The following is a 16,396-nucleotide window of genomic DNA, read 5'->3' as shown; positions in this document are numbered from 1 at the left end:
TGCTGTCCTTTCAGTTAATGATTAGCAAAATATAGGGGCCTGGGTGGCCATAGTATAGGGAATGGAAAGAAAGAACAGACACAGTGGGTGCTAAGACATAGTAACCTCGCAAATGTGATCAAAAGGAGGAAGGAAGAAGGAAGGGATAGTGCTGTAAAATTCAGCATGGAAAGTTCAAAGACATTTACCGAACTGCACTCCTATTGAGTGAACACGCTATATATATATATATATATATATATATATATATATATATACCTCGATATAATAAGTTGTTATGATAATAGATTTCATCATGTGTTATTTTATCTTAATAATGACAAAAGTAATTTTCGTGTTACTCGCTCAGTTAAGATGAATATATATTTTTAAATGATCACAATGAAAGAGTTAAAAATGTTACTTCAATCTTATTTCCCCTATGTATGCACTATGTTTTTTAGGCCGGGTTTGAATTAGGAGCATTATTTTCCCTTTTAAATGGAACTCTAGTAAAATCTTTAGTTTGTGCTTCCAAATCGTGATTGTTAAATAGATACTTGTACTATTGTAGTACATGCTCTTAGTATATCTTTTCTAAATAGTACGTACTCAAAACTAATAATCTAATACAAATCTGATTTCATACATACTCAATTTATCAAAATATCATACCAAAAGTATTTTCCTGAAACAGATGGTAACTAAGTCAATAAGCAAATCATTCCAAATTTACAATGTATTTTTAAAATCCATGCAAATCTAGTGTCTATTGCAAAGCATTTCCTATCAACACTAAATACCTAATTTTTTTGCAAACTTTCCATCTTTTTTTCATCTGACTTCATTGCTGAAAAACAACTTTTGTTTCTAATATTTTTAAATGTATCTTTTCATGTTTTTCTTTATCTAAAACATCCGCGTATTAATCATTTTTCAATTTTTAATAGTATCCATGACATTAAATACTCTTTACTATTTTATTGTCATTTGTGTTAAGTTTATAAAATGTTTGTTGTGGTTATTTTATTATATTTCATATTGTGATATAGCAAAGAACACATTGGAATTGTTTAATTTTTATGTTGATTATACTTATTACGATCACGTAAGTTGGCCTTTTAAGACTGTAATCTTATTACTGTAATGTCCTACTGCCATACTAATGATTTATTTATGATATTATAGGTATTTAAATATTTTGGAGGATTCTCTGAAATAACTATACATAAAGCTATACCTAATGATAAATGTTTAGACTAGTCTAATAGTCATACAAACAAGTAAAATATAAAATAACCAGACTCAAAATACTGAGGTTTATAATTGATTATTTATTATAACAACGGAAAAGAACAGTTACTGATGACATATGATCAAGATGTTTCAATGCCAAATGCAAGTGCAAATATACTTAAACCGGAGTCGATTCCTTGAACAAATTTAGAGGTATCATACATCTCCTATTGAGCAATAATTCATGTCTTAGATATGGATTATGAACGGTAAAGTTTCAACTTACGTCAATATCTTGTAGAATCCACAAATTCCACACTTGAAGAATAAACAATCGATACCCATCGTGGAAAGATTCTCTGCTGCAGTTTGAGAGCAAAATACAGGTGAAGTTAGACCATTAACTTGCCAAACTCCTCAACAGTGCCAGGAATTATTCTATGGCGGTCTTATACACCCATCACCTAACTACGAATTATTTTTTTTTCACATATTTCTGCATAGAAACCTTACGGACGTCGCATAGGCCAAATAATTTGTAGAGCATTTACAGTTTTTGGAAACTTCTAGATTCTCCAACCAAAACAGCTTTATACAATTCGTGATTTTTCATTCTGCATAGGATTTTCATAATTTTTGAATAAAATATCTCACACATTTTTTTCTTAATTAAAATAAACACCACATTACTCTCCTAAGTAAAATTTTTCACACTACTTTTTAATGAATATGTGGTTAGTTTTTCTTGATTAGGAATAAAATAAACTCCAGTAACTGATGACACATAATTAAACTATTAAAATGCCAAATGAACATGTACCTAAACAAAAAGATTTCTTAAACATATAAAAAATCTCATACATCTATTAAACAATTAATAAACACTTCTCTACAAGGGCTGTTCGGAAAGTAACCTCAGATTGGCTAAAACAAGAAACACCATAATAAATATGAATAATTTATTAAATACATATGGAAACTACTTCTTTGCTCTATTTTCCAACATAGTTTCCATAAACATGCAAGCATTTATCATATCTCTGTACTAGCCTAGAAATCTCATCAGTATAAAAATCTCCCACCTGAACTCTGAGCTACCCTGTGACCGCATCTTTCACCTACTCATCATCACCAAAGCGCAAATTTGTGTAATTTCATTGGAAAGCTCCGAGATTATGAAACGTCAATTTTTACGAACTTTTCCATCAATTTTCTAAACAAGTTTATCAAGGACTACTGATCGCCTGCTACTCCTCTCTTCGTCATGAATATTTGCTCGTCCACTTTTAAATAAACGAACCCATTCACTAACAACTCCTTCACTAATCACACTTGGTCCATACACGGTACAAAGTTCCTGATGAATAGCTGCTGCCGAATATGTTGTTTTACCATAAGAAAAAATATAACAGCTAGCACCTCGCACTTTGCGGGGGGTGTCTATTGCAGCACACATTTTGAAGTGCTACAAAAGTGGACCTCGTGATCAGACAACCTTCACTGTATCACGGCTGGATGCAGACTGATCTACCGCGCACGTCTGTGCAATGATGGTACCGCTGCCCCACTACTCCACGCACAGTGCCCAATCGGAAGTTACTTTCCGAACGCTCCTCGTATTTTTTAGAATATAAAATTTAAATGGTAAGATTTTAACTTACGTCAATATATTGGAGAACCAGAAGTTAGACACTTAAAAATAAGCAGTAATAAAAATAAAAAATATCTCTACTACAGTCTAGGAGCCAAATCTAAGTAAAATTTAAACTATCAACTTGCCAAACTCCCTAACAGTGCCGGAAGATATTCCAAGGTGGTCATATGTATCCATAATCGAACTGTTCAAAGTTATATTCCTTTTACCCATTTCTGCATAGAAACCTTACAAAAGTCACGTAAGTCAAATTACTGTTCTTTGGGACCTTCTGGATTCTCCAAGCAAATGAACTCTACAACTTGTGTTCTTTTTATTCTGTATAGGATTTTCATAATTTTTTAAATTAAATGTCACACGTACGTTTTTACTTGATTGGAAAGAACACCACAGTACATATGAACGCTACACGGTAACTCTTGAATAAAATTGATTTTTGAATTCTGTTCTTTGCAATAGATAGATAGAGCAATTATCTCGTCTGAGTTTATTAACGGAGTCAATGCGTTAATAATTTAACGGGAAACAGTGACTTACGTCCGCCCATTACTCCATACGATAATGCTTGAATGAAAGAAAAAATGAATTCTTGTTCATAGTGGATACTTAAAAAGTGATTATCTCGATTAGTTCGTTAACGGAATCAATCCGTTAATATATTAACGGGTAACGGTGAATTGCATCCGTCCGTTTCTGCGTACAATAATGCTTGAACGAAATCAAAATTTTGAACTGTTTCTCCACAGTTGATAAATAAAGCGATTAACTCGGTCGAGTTCGATAACGGATTTAATCCGTTAGCATCTTTATGTGGGTAATGGTGACTTTAATGGCGTCTATCCATATTGCATTTTCTACTACTGAAACGAAGGTGCATAATTGTAGACTGCTAGAAGTTACAGATCACCCTATTGGATTGCAGCAAACATTTTCCAACGACTGACATCTACCGGACAAAATTGAAACTTGTAAGCGTGATCTCTAGTGTCTTTAGCAGACTTTATCATGTACTGTCATTCGTTATGTTGATCTTTTACTACACACTGACAAGGTAAATATTTTCTTCTTTTTCTTTTAAGGTAATAGGACGTTTTACTACCATATTACGACATCGCTCTTCACAAACTAGTTCACAAAGAATAGACCAAAGGAAAATGAAGCAATAATTAGCTTGTTACGTAAACATTTTAGGTAAGTACAATTGCTTTGTTAGAAGGGTTACTAGACCTTTCTGTTTCAAGTGTTCCCACAGAAAATGTGTGAAACATACTTCGGCCACACCCCTCCCATCCTCTGACGGAGGAAACCCTCCCTTTGCTTAGTGGAAAGAAGTGAATGTCCTAGGATGTGTTGCCAATTAGTCATTCAGTCGTTTGGTCTCGACGAGTGAAGATCGTAGACTACTTAAAATGGCTAACAAGACAGTATATAGCGAAGTCCATAAAATAATTCATTGTGACAACACTTGCGCATCTAACAATTGAAAGATCTCAGTCGCAGCAACTTGTCCCTTCCCTTTCAAGGGAGGCACGGGAAAACACACATCGACAGCAGCACCAGCATGGGCACATTTGAAACAGAAAGGTTCTAGGTATTTTATAAATGAAGTTAGGATGTCTTGAATAAACTTGGATAATGGAACAAGTATTCCTTGAAGGAGCTTCTCAATCTTATTTCTCCTGAGAAACATGAGGTTTCAAGATACACAGCCATAAGCCTTGACATTTGTAGTATTATGTATTGTTAAATAAAAGTATTTTGTACTCTTCTAATAACAAAATGGCTGGAATGAATGAAAATTAAAAATACAGGGTGGAGCAGGGAAATGAGAAATTTTGAATCTAAAATTAGCAACACTGTATGGCCGGCATTTATTTGGACCGATAAGACGATAAGATAACCTTGAGAAGACTGACATTTAGTATTAATGAAGCATTAAAGTTGTGTGGACTGAGTGTTCGCTCTGAAAGCGTTTGATAAGAACGGTGACATTTTATGGCATCCGAGATCTCCTGAACTCAGTGTGTACGCTTTCTCTCTGTGGCGAATCTATGGAGGACATCTCGAAAGTAAAGAATATAGCCTACTACAGTCCTGCAAACATCGTTGGACTGAAACTGAGGGTTAAAGAATGACTCACTGGCGTTTCTCAAGACGTAACACACTGAGAATTCCAGCGAATTTCCGAAACACGATGTGTATGCCGAGATGAGGCACATCTATTCGTTGTCGTCTGAAAGGAATAAAGTGACATATAAGTGCCTTATCTAATATCATTGTTAATGGCATAGTCTCTACATGCATCTGACTCTATTCTTTCCTCTGTTGATTAGTGCATTTTACGTCAATTCAAATTTTCCTGTTTCCTGTGCCACTCTGTGTTTCTTTCGATCTTTTCTCAAGATAAATTTTAGAATTCCCTAAATTGATGTCTATATTCCATATTGTCTAAAAAGTGCAGTGTCTTATGTCTTATGCTCATTTTTTCTCTAGTTTTCTAATTATGTAGTTAAACATTTCATCGCTGAATTTCTTTTGCCCAACGACATTATGTCCGATATATTCCACTTGTTCTTGATAAACGCGCTTTCCCATTAGCAGCTAGTAGGGGTAAATATTGTTAGCAAAAAGAGTACTTAAAGTTGAGTATTCTACACAGTAAGAATCACAGTGCCAACTACTGACTTCCATAACTAAAAATCTACGCGAAATTCATTTTGTACTCAAGCATTCAATTACATTTTAAGTAATGTGTACTCTTTTGTTCAGCAAAGATTTAAATATCTTTAGCTGATAGCCATATTAAACACCTCGGACTACACGTTTTGGACAAAATACAAAAACTTTAAGCAAATATACACAAAACAATATATCTAAATTTGGTGTTGTTCCATAACGCATTGTGAGGTCACGGTGGTGCAGTGGTAGAGCATTTACATCTGGTATGTATGGTCCCTGGTTCGATTTCCGGTCAAGTAAGTGTATGGTGGACAACATCGTGTTCGTGGGTTTTCTCAGGTACACCCTTTTCCTGCCACAATCTTATTCCACTATTTCTTCCATCATCATTCACTTGCCTTGATCATCCGTCTCCCTTAATCTAAAGGGCATAATCGTGGGACGTTAAACTGAAAGATTTCATTTTCTAACGCATTGCGTAATTGTGTGACAACACACTTCCAAGTGGTGATAATCCACAATCATCCGCTGTCCGATCTAAGACTACCTTCGAATGAACAAAACATAATATGGTTGTATTCATTCAATTCGATGCACTATCTCATTTACGCTAGAAAGTTGTCGAAACGAAATTGTTCGGCCACATCTTCAAATGGGATCACTGTACAGTAGTTAAACCCGATGCGCAAGCCCTGTCTATTACCTATTGCTCTGCATCTGAGGGATACTAGATTGAACCACACTTCAATCAAATCTCTTTCATTTCTTTTTACAAAATTTCTAAAGGTTGTCGACTATAATCGGAAGACGAGGACCCAACACTCGTTTCAACAACAACAAAAACTACGATAATCCATTGCAGTACATAAGGGTATTTCAGAGGAAGGCCTGTAAAAGGGATTGCATGAAATTCAGTTCCATATGCCTTCTGTACGTCACCACTGACTTCGCCATATGACTGAACTTCTTGTATTGTTGAATGGTAATGCAAGATGTCGCTGCCATATAGGGTAATAATGTTATGATGGTATATCCTGCAAAATGTTGTAACCTGCATTAAGTTTGGTCCCTTTGTCCAGTTTGAGGAGCGCAAGTTTACTATTAGAGCAGGGACCATCAAGAATGATACAGCTGCCTGCAACACTTTTCATACATTAATTTACCCATTCAAAACGACCTTTCAAATCATGGGGACGATAGAAGATCGCCTTTTGTTTATAACATTCCAATAGACACACCCGTGATCCATCCAGAGCCATTATCTGTTCCCTGCCAAATGATGTTTGTATAGCTTTTGACTATTTGTTTTCCTGTTTAATGTGAGGGAAGAAACATACGAACTCGAAGCTTATGATTCTTCACCAGTTGTAAATCTCTCGTAACTATGGAATGTAACGTCACAGCACAATGTTCTATTGATCTTGAAGACGATGTTGTTTTACTTTGTAACAATGAACGCATTCTTGACATCACATCGAGAGTACGCTAGGTCTCTGATTTCTGTACGATGACAAATATTCGGGGTAAAGCAACAGTAGGGGCGCCCGTTATCTTGCGATTCAACACAGCGTTGGTACCTTCTTTGAAACATGAAAATCTTTTGTAATATCCTGTTTACTTATTTTGCTTTAACCGTAACCAGTGTCGGAAAGGATACGAAAGTCATCCTCTTAAAAAGACGTAATTTTTGAAGCTATATGACCACTAAGCTATATGACCACTCAAACACAAAAAAGACGTCCTTCATGAAAATCAATACATCGCACTTTCGATGTATGTGCAATAAATTCTCGGCCGTGTTCACGCTTGTTGTTATGTTAATGATCGAATTTGTTACTATAAACCTGAACGTTTATGTATTCCTGCAAGATGTGATTGTGTATTTTGCGTTCATTTAACTGTATATGCTTTACTTAATCATTTATACGTTCTTTACTTGGTTTGTTCTTTTAATAAAACAACACGTTATCTGAAAATCTAAAAAGACTGCCTTATGTCCATTCATTGATGATCTCCAAGTTCATTTTTGCTGATAGTGTCCATTGAATCCAGAGGCCGGTGTGTATTGACCGGAGACTAGAACAGCCAAGCCGAGGTGCAGTACTGTAAGCAGGATAATAAAGACTCGTACTGTATATTCACTCGATGAGGTGCCAGACAAAGCCCTCTCGAACGGTGTGACTAAGACACACGGTCAGTAGACTCAGGCCTTTCTGTGCCGTGGCTTGGCTGTCCTAATTTCGGTCAATGTGCGGCCAGCTTCCCACCCAACACAAGTACATACTGATCATGTGTAAAGAATGTTCCTCGAGGTACATTGGAATGTACATGATAGGTACGTGAATAGAGCAATCATGTGAAATACACATGTAAGGAATAAGGTTACTTCCGACCAAAAGTACGTGCATGACACATACCGAGGAATGTATCTATTATGTGTATATCACGTACCGTGTATGTACTTGACACATTTACTTGGCATTGGCATGTGCCAGGAATGTACTAGGCATGTCAGTAATGTTCCTTAGGGCAGTGCTATGCAACTGGGGGTGCGAGTACTTAAATACTAAAACCTTAACGCTTCATTTTTACGTTCGAATTTAGAAGCTTGTACTTTTAAAAAAAGCCAAGCAACTAACTCTGAAAATATATGCCCTCCTCCGGCATCTGTGTGGCAATTTAACTATCTATTAAAATACTACAGTAACATTAACGAGCGACCGAGCTCTAACCTATAATCTTAGCATTCAAACCTTTGATTTACGGTTATTTGTGATTTCACGTTTATAACAAAGACAAATATTTTTAAAAGAGTGTAGTTTAAATAAATTACTGAAATAAATATTTTTCACAAAGTTTATCCTTTTAAATTATTGTTCAAAGGCCTTTGCCTTTAGTAAGCCTTCTCCGAAATACATGCAAATAAATTGTGCTGCCATCTTTGGAGCTCTTTTAAAATACACATATATGTTTCTCGACAATGAGATCTCAGAAACTACAGGCTCTAGAAAGATGACGTTTTCACTGATCGATTGCAAATTTCATGTAGATTGTCCAGTTCTAATTGAATATTTAAAAAACATGGGCACTATTTCTTTAGTACATTTTTACGGGTACATTGGAAGTGTTGAACTTTCAAAAAAATAAAATAAAACATCACATCCTAATCATTACACATTCCAACACCACACTGTTGTATATAGCGGTTGTATATGTCTCCGGCATTTGTTTCATAGCCAAATAATAATGGAAAAGGAAGGATAACCATTTCCTGAAGGATGTCTATATTATCAGGCTGAATTTCTTTAAGGAGTTAGTTTATACTTAAACTTACGTCTTCCCGAAAATTTTATTTAACGTCTAGTTTTAACGTACAGGTTTTGAACTAATTCTCTGCTGTGTAACGTCACAATATAACCATCAATGCTAATTTTATGAGGACAATTCTGCCAGTGGGGTTTAGAATGTTACAACCTAGAGAACGCATCAAACGTCAGAAAATTGCAAAATGACACACACAATATATTACAATGTGGCTAAACTCAGAAAGTGGCTATAGAAGTGAAAAGCATATGGCTAAAAAGCCACTATTGGCTCTTTGGAAATTATGTGACTAACGACGTTCTCAAAATGGCCAGATCTCGTCACAAAGTGGCTAAATTGGCAACCCTAGTCGCAATACGAAGCAACTTACGCACAACCATGCCATGGTACATGGGGTATGTGCCATTCACATTCCTCACATTCCAGTGAAGCGTGTAAAAGTACCTTTCAAGTGTCAGAAATTCCTCGAAAGGCACGTACCTAGCGACACGTGCTATGCATATGAAATGTACATTTTTCAAGTACCAGGTACGTAAACGGTACATATGGAACTTAAATGGCACGTTCCTAGAATGTACCTGGTTGGGTGGGTTACTGCCGTCTTCTAGCTGCGAGTTTTTTTTTTTTTTTTTTTTTTTACCAGAACCTGTCTTTGGGGAGAACTCTCGGTCAAGACAAGATTAAGATAGGAGGCTATGTTTATCTTTTTGACGAAATGATTGGATATTGATCCAAATCGAAATAATTAAATTTGTCTATTAATTATTGACACTATCTTTTGCATTGTTATTTCACACTACTTTTTGCATGAGTTTAGTTTATGCATAAATTAGTTTTAGAAAGCATATTAAATTGGTAAATATTAAGTTTATATCCAAAGTAACATTATTTTCATAAAGCAAGACAATGTAGTCGAAATTAGAACATTGAGATCAGTATTTACTTTAATTAATAAAACAAAAAATATCATCATAGATCATTATTACATTCAAAATCAATTTTTATTATACTTGTATTGTTTTTAAGCGAATAGTAAAATATTTTATTTCTGTACTGGATGTAGGCAACAGGTGGAGTCAAGCAGAGAAGTAGAGAAGTACAGAAGCATTGCGAATCACGCTACGAACAACTGTAAAGTTGATGTGGACGCTTCCGAGGACCAAATTTTGTCAGGAGTAAAGTAGGTCAACTTATGTCCATGAGTGATATATTTAAAAAAAACTGTAATTTTGTAACAATTGTACCTGTTCTTATCACTTGCAGTATTTTAAATTTACATCTAAGAGGGTGAGTCATAATTTGTTCTTTGTGAACTAATCTTACTTTGTTGTCCATGTTTCGTGGAAATACTGAGTGCATCTATGAGTTAGTTTGACACGTAGCACAAGTCATTCATCAGTTAAACGGCGGCTGTTTTCGCATCAGACTGGAACTGAGACAGTCAAATGTGAAGCTCGATTACAAGATTATTCGTGTATTGTGTAGATAATATTGGAAGAATGAGATGGAAGAAATTGGAATTGCAAAGGACATCTGTGTTGTGAAAGGATAGAGAACAAATATTTTTGGACTGCCTAAAAGCGGTTTATGCCATTCACGTCAGATGACATGAGCGTTGAAGACAAGCCTTGGGTCGATGAACAGTTGCCATGAAGAAGGGTCTACTCGAGCGGACCCTTAGCGGCAAACTTACGCACCAGTACATAACTGGTAATATTGTGCGATTATATCAAAGCACCCACTTTCATTGCCTTTGTCAATTGAAAATTGTCAACAGTTTCTACAAAATCCTCATAATGACAGGTTTAGTCGTGGGATCGTGACGGATGATAAGGAAAGGAATTTTGGCGATTTTCTGTAGGTGCTCACTACCGTTGCGAGCAGGCTAAGATGGACTGCAAGGAGAAGTTTTAACCAAGGTCATGTAGTGTAGATGGTGGAATAAACATGGTCTAATATCAATTCATTCCAGACGATTTTTCTGCATGAGAACCTTTACGGGGAACGGATCTATGGTGGTATGCGACAGAAACACTCAGTATTGATGAATAGAAGGACGGTTCTGATTCAAGTTGATAACACCTCCTGGCTTCAGTCGGAGAATGCTTCACAGGCCCTTTAGGAATTGCGAAAATTCGCTGATGCAATGGTCCGCGTCCAAATAGGACCTCACTCCTTTAAGTGCTAATTTGTTTTGCTGTTTGCACATTACTTACAAGGATGGCGTTCTGAAACAGTTGAAAGTGTGGAAAACAGAATATGCGAATTTTTGGCCTCCAAATCCGGCGAATGTTAATCGCCGTGGGATTGACTGTCGTGAAATGTGGGAGACGACCATTAAACACAATCGAATTTACTTTGCAGAACAAGGTAAGGCTTCACGCTGTTTAGATATTATCAATGCATCACACTCGTTAAAAGCAAAGAACTAATGACTCACTGTTGTAGTACTAACATAAGCAAACTTTTATACAAGTTTTGTATCATATTTTTACGTTGAATTCGTCTATTTTGTATCAAGCCTAACTCGAAAACGAATATACTAGTCTTATCAGTACCAGTGCTTTGAATTTGCTTGTATTTTTTTATTGCGCTATGTACTTTATTGTTTGAAGTAGTATCCAAGAAAAGTATTATGCATGTTTTACTATTATATTTCTGCAAGCACATTTGTTCAGTTTGCATACCTTGGTTACAATGGATTTGTTTACATGGAATTTGTTGCATAACGTAACTAAGGATATCAATATTGTTTCCATATTTACAAATCACTCGCAACAAACACTATATAGTTCAATATATATACTACAAGTATTACAGTAGTTGCATACAAAAAAGATTACGATAGAATTTTAGTTTAGTATAAAAAGTTATTCTAATCTCTCTTCTGTACCCTAAATAGTTTTCTAATATTGTTTGATTTTCGTATAGTCAAATCTGATATTAAATGTTGCATTCATTTTTTTTCAAATGAACGGCTTAATTATGGATAATTACGGAAAAACTCTTCTTGATCATATATGTACCTATTTGTTAATAATTGTGCTGTTTCTGTCCATACCACCGTAAAGACAGAAGAAATACAGCAAACTAGAACCTGTATTTTTAAAGCACAATATTTGGGATTAAAAAGAGAGTATTAGTAATTTTAAACAATGTACTTTACATTTTCGGAAATTAATAACACGTGGTGTATGTTTAAATATTTTTGCAAGTATTTAGGAAACGAATGGATGTTCTTGAATATTGTAAATTGTTTTATCTCTGAAACGTTACAGTAAAAACATGCATGGGAAGCCAAAGATAAATATGTAAGCAGTGGCGTATTTAGGGAGGGCTATCAGGCTCAAGCTCCCGGAAATATATTTGTTAGTTTTTCGCATTCCACATACAACAACAATCCTCCTTACAATTTCTAAGAATTTCATTGACCATTTTCTTATGCCCTTTGTTCAGAAATAATACTGTATTTATCACATTTCATACCATGGAAGAACTGCATTCTTTTTTCTTTCTTGCCCTGCTCCCGCCAAGTAAACTTTGTGGTGGACAAACACCATGTGCGTGGGTTTTCTCGGGGTTCTCCCGTTTCCTCCCACTTTCTTCATTCCACCATTCCACCATTACTCATTATCACCGTCTCCTTTAGCCTAACCGGCATAACCGTGGGACGTAAAACTCCAAATTTCATTTCATTTCATTCATTTTTTCTTTCTTTCGTTCATTCTACTCTTCTGTTTCTTTTTCTGTTGTTATTTTCTCTCGTTTCTCCTATCATACTTCCGACCGTTGTTAGTTGTGATTCAAGGCGGCCGTCGTCAGTAACACCAAAACTAAGAGGAGCTGATAAGCAAAACTGGTGTTCCACACCAACTTTCACGGATATCAACATAACGGAACTTTAGTTACTATAGCAAAGTAATATTTACATCGTTTAGTTATAAAGAAAGGCAAATATTTGAATTAAAGAAAATCAAAAGGGGGAAATAAGTAACCCGGGAAATTAGGTAGACCAAGAGGACCCTTCTTTTTTCTTCTACGAATATAATAAAAGGTTAGATTTACTGCTAAATTTTTGTGTATATCATATCACATAAGATTCACGAGTCTACAATGCTTGCCATTAAAACTGCAAGCAGTATATTTAAGCTTCATCTTGTATCAACATCTTCTTTAAGATAAAAACGTACACAGATAAAGCTGAATATTTCCATTGTTTTCTAAAATGAAATCAGTTAAGTTGAAACGAGATTACAAATATTCAGCGTCTGTTTGGAGGAGCGTTATTTCAGATTTTCCTGGAGGGGGTATGATCCTCCACCGACATACGAGTTTCACGCTTTTCCCTAGTATATTATTAGACAATCGATTAAAATATATTTCATTCTCAAACTCAAGTGGGCAATTGCCCCCCTGCATCTCCGTGTTGTGCATAGCTTCACGAAACAAAATCCTAAATACGTCACTGTATGTAATTGTCGCATTTGTAATGCAATCAAGAACAATAAAATATCGAAAAGAAATTTTCAAATTTTACAAACAAGTAGCTACTATAAACACGAATCTCTATACTTTCAGCTTGGTACACAATCAGAATTATCGTGGATCAGAGACAGTTTACAAGTCATGTAGAGTAGGTTTAAACTGAGCAACACTCAGGGTGTTCAGTAAATTTTTTTTTCGATAGACTTGGAAATTATGCATGTTTTGGAGCTTCCTTGTGAATATATGGTTAGCAAATGGTCATCGGCATTAGGTATCAGAGTTTAATTTTCGGTAGGAGCACAAGTGGTTCACATTCCACGTTGAACAATATGTTTACTTCTTGATGCTGAATAAGAATTGTTGGATGAATTACTCGTTTCCTTTAGAAATGATTGAAATCCAAATATACTTTAATTTGAGTTAACAATAAAAAAAACATATTATCGCGTCCCTATTTTAAAAGTAAATTAAAAATATAAATATTCGAGATATGGAGCTAGTTAACTTTTTGTATCTGCTTCAAATTACACTGTTGAAAAGAGAATTCCAGTGAATTAGAGATACATCATAGTAACCAGTCGCTCTTTCTTTGGCCTTGATAACGGCTGTCACATACGAGACGTAGATTAAACAAGACTAAAAGTGACCTGCAGTAAGCCTGCTAAACGTCTTCTAGATTTTCCCATAAATCATGAATTAATGACGTCGGTGGTGGATTATATGCGTGCACAATTTTCCAAAGTACCTGAAAATGAGCTCAATAGAACTTTAGAGCAGGTTTAGTTCTGCTAGAAGAAGCAAGTTTAATGCTTCTCAAAGCAGGTGGTAGCCAACCAAAAACTGTGATATGAGCAGTTGTTCTGCTAGTACATTCCATTACCATCCGGAAGGCAAAAAAGCATGAAGGAATGTAAGCCATCACCCAGCAGTTCTATGCTCTTCGATATAGTGAGGTTCTTTGATATGTGAACCAAAGATTTCTAACATTACCCAAAGATTACCCAGGCCATCATATAATACCTATGACCTTGGAATGTTCCAACCTAATGCGTTGGAATATGGCTTCATGGGGATGGCAGTAAATCAGTAGCTTACAATTAGCGAGATGTAGTCGTAATCGAGGCTCATCACTCCATGTTACTCTCTTTCAATCGTCAACATCCAGTCACAACCCATGCAAAACAATGGATGTAGTGGCGTACAGTGAGATATGATATTCTCGTAGAGTGTTGGCTTCAAAAGTCGGTAATGTGAAGGGAGTGATGCATATATAGAGTATGGTTGCACAGTTCATCTACTGACTGTTAAATGGACGTTTCATTTAGTTGGGTGGTTTCCTCGGTTAGGCTTGTGGCACTAGGCACACCAATACGACTGAGTCTTCCACCTTTTATGTATTACCTTTACGATACATATAGAAGAATATCCAAACACACATATGCTGAGTATCCGTCATGCACAGTAATCTTTGTTTATGTGTGATTGACAATTTGATGCTGTTTCATTAAAGTGCATAAATTCTCTTTAAAAAGTTTCACTATTTCTGCAAAAAGAGATTTCGAAGAAAAGGCAATTAGTAAAGGGTTATAAGGATCCCCATATCCACATTGGGACGATAAACTGAAAATTTTCATTTCATTTCTAAATGCATATAAGACATCTTGCTTTAAAATCTACTCTACACAGTTTGCAGTTTCGCAAACAGTTGCACGATGTAGGCGTCTTCACAAAAGAAAGCCTCGTTAATCACTTGATACTCTGGTTTTAGCAGAACCTTCATGAAATAGGACTGAAAAACTTGAGATGCAAAATGTAATGATCTGCTGTTTACATCTATTCTATGTGCAAAATTTCATTGCACCAATAGTCGTCGCAACTCGTTTTCATCTCCAGAATACGCCGCACTAGAAAATCGTTGTTCCATGATATGTTGTATATGCTCATCACTGAACTTCAAGTAGGTATCAACCTCAAAATAACCACAATTGCAGATATTAATGCTTTAGAATCCATTTTGCGCAGTCTGTGTTGGCAGAAATGATAGCGTGATGAAGAGATTTCCATGCGCGTCACTCTCATTGACCAATTGTTACTCCATTACGTAACACAATTCTCATGGAGTGTGAGTAGAAACCTTAGTTGCGCTTGCCTCAATTCTATCCTGCAAATTTCGTTTCTTCAACACTCGTCGCGACTCTTTCTCATCGCCAGAAAACGCCGCAAAATAAATGCTTTGTTTGTTTACGCTATGTGGTCATTAATAAATTCGACACTGTTATCAACCTCAAAATAACGGCACTTGCAAAGCTTGATACTTTAGATTCTATTCCTCTCAATTGGCATTGCCAGAAATAATAACATAATGTAGAGATCTACATAAACGAAAGTATCCCTATCAATTGTTATCTCACCTTCTACAAGGGGTTTCATGGAGTAGATCTGAGAATCTGTAACACCATGCTCTAAAAGTCTACGGTTTTCTTCTATTTTATCTTTAAAAATTTCATTTCTATACAGACGTTGCAACTAGTTTTCTTCGCCAGAATACGCTGCTATAAAACGGTTTTACCCCTTGAAATTTCCTGAATTCTGCAGGGAAAGCAATCGCAAATAACCACAATATTAGATCTTAGTTCCTTACAATCCATCTCACGTAGCCTGCGTTGAAAGAAACGATAGCATAATATACAGATTTCTAGAACCAGAGTCTCGTTGCTAATGAAATTTTCTCAACTGCATATTATTGGCAAATATAATGAATATATGGTAGGTACTGACCTCAAGTACCAAAACGAAGCGTCATACAGAACAAATATAAGAAGTAAGAAGTGGTGGTTGTCTTTGTTTATTTGGAATTGACGTTCCTCTTCAAAATGCTTTTTTCTCTCTATCTAAAACTGCAGCAAATATACAGTCAAAAACTAATAGATTTCCTGGAATATAGAAGGTGTGTGTCACTTTCCTTGTTGTAGAAGTACGGAACCGAAAAGTCTAAGGCAGGAAGAAGCAAACCTCGTACATCAAATAGAGTGTCTACTG

The 16,396-nt window shown here is 35.7% G+C and overlaps 1 long non-coding RNA gene across 1 annotated transcript in view; it reads left to right on the top strand.

Annotated features, from left to right (window-relative positions):
- Positions 1-11,692, top strand: part of LOC145674690 (uncharacterized) — a 34,104-nt gene extending 22,412 nt beyond the window's left edge. Inside the window, exons 3-4 of the long non-coding RNA XR_014129018.1 lie at positions 3,949-4,060; positions 9,936-11,692. This is a non-coding gene — a long non-coding RNA (uncharacterized LOC145674690). The remainder of the gene's footprint in view (positions 1-3,948; positions 4,061-9,935) is intronic.
- Positions 11,693-16,396: the final 4,704 nt, after the last annotated feature.

This window comes from Thermobia domestica, chromosome 17, assembly GCF_964235325.1.
Source record: "Thermobia domestica chromosome 17, izTheDome1.hap1.1, whole genome shotgun sequence".
Lineage (NCBI taxonomy): Eukaryota > Metazoa > Arthropoda > Insecta > Zygentoma > Lepismatidae > Thermobia > Thermobia domestica.
Note: the sequence above shows the minus strand (reverse complement) of the source record. Positions and strands in the feature narration are given on the sequence as shown.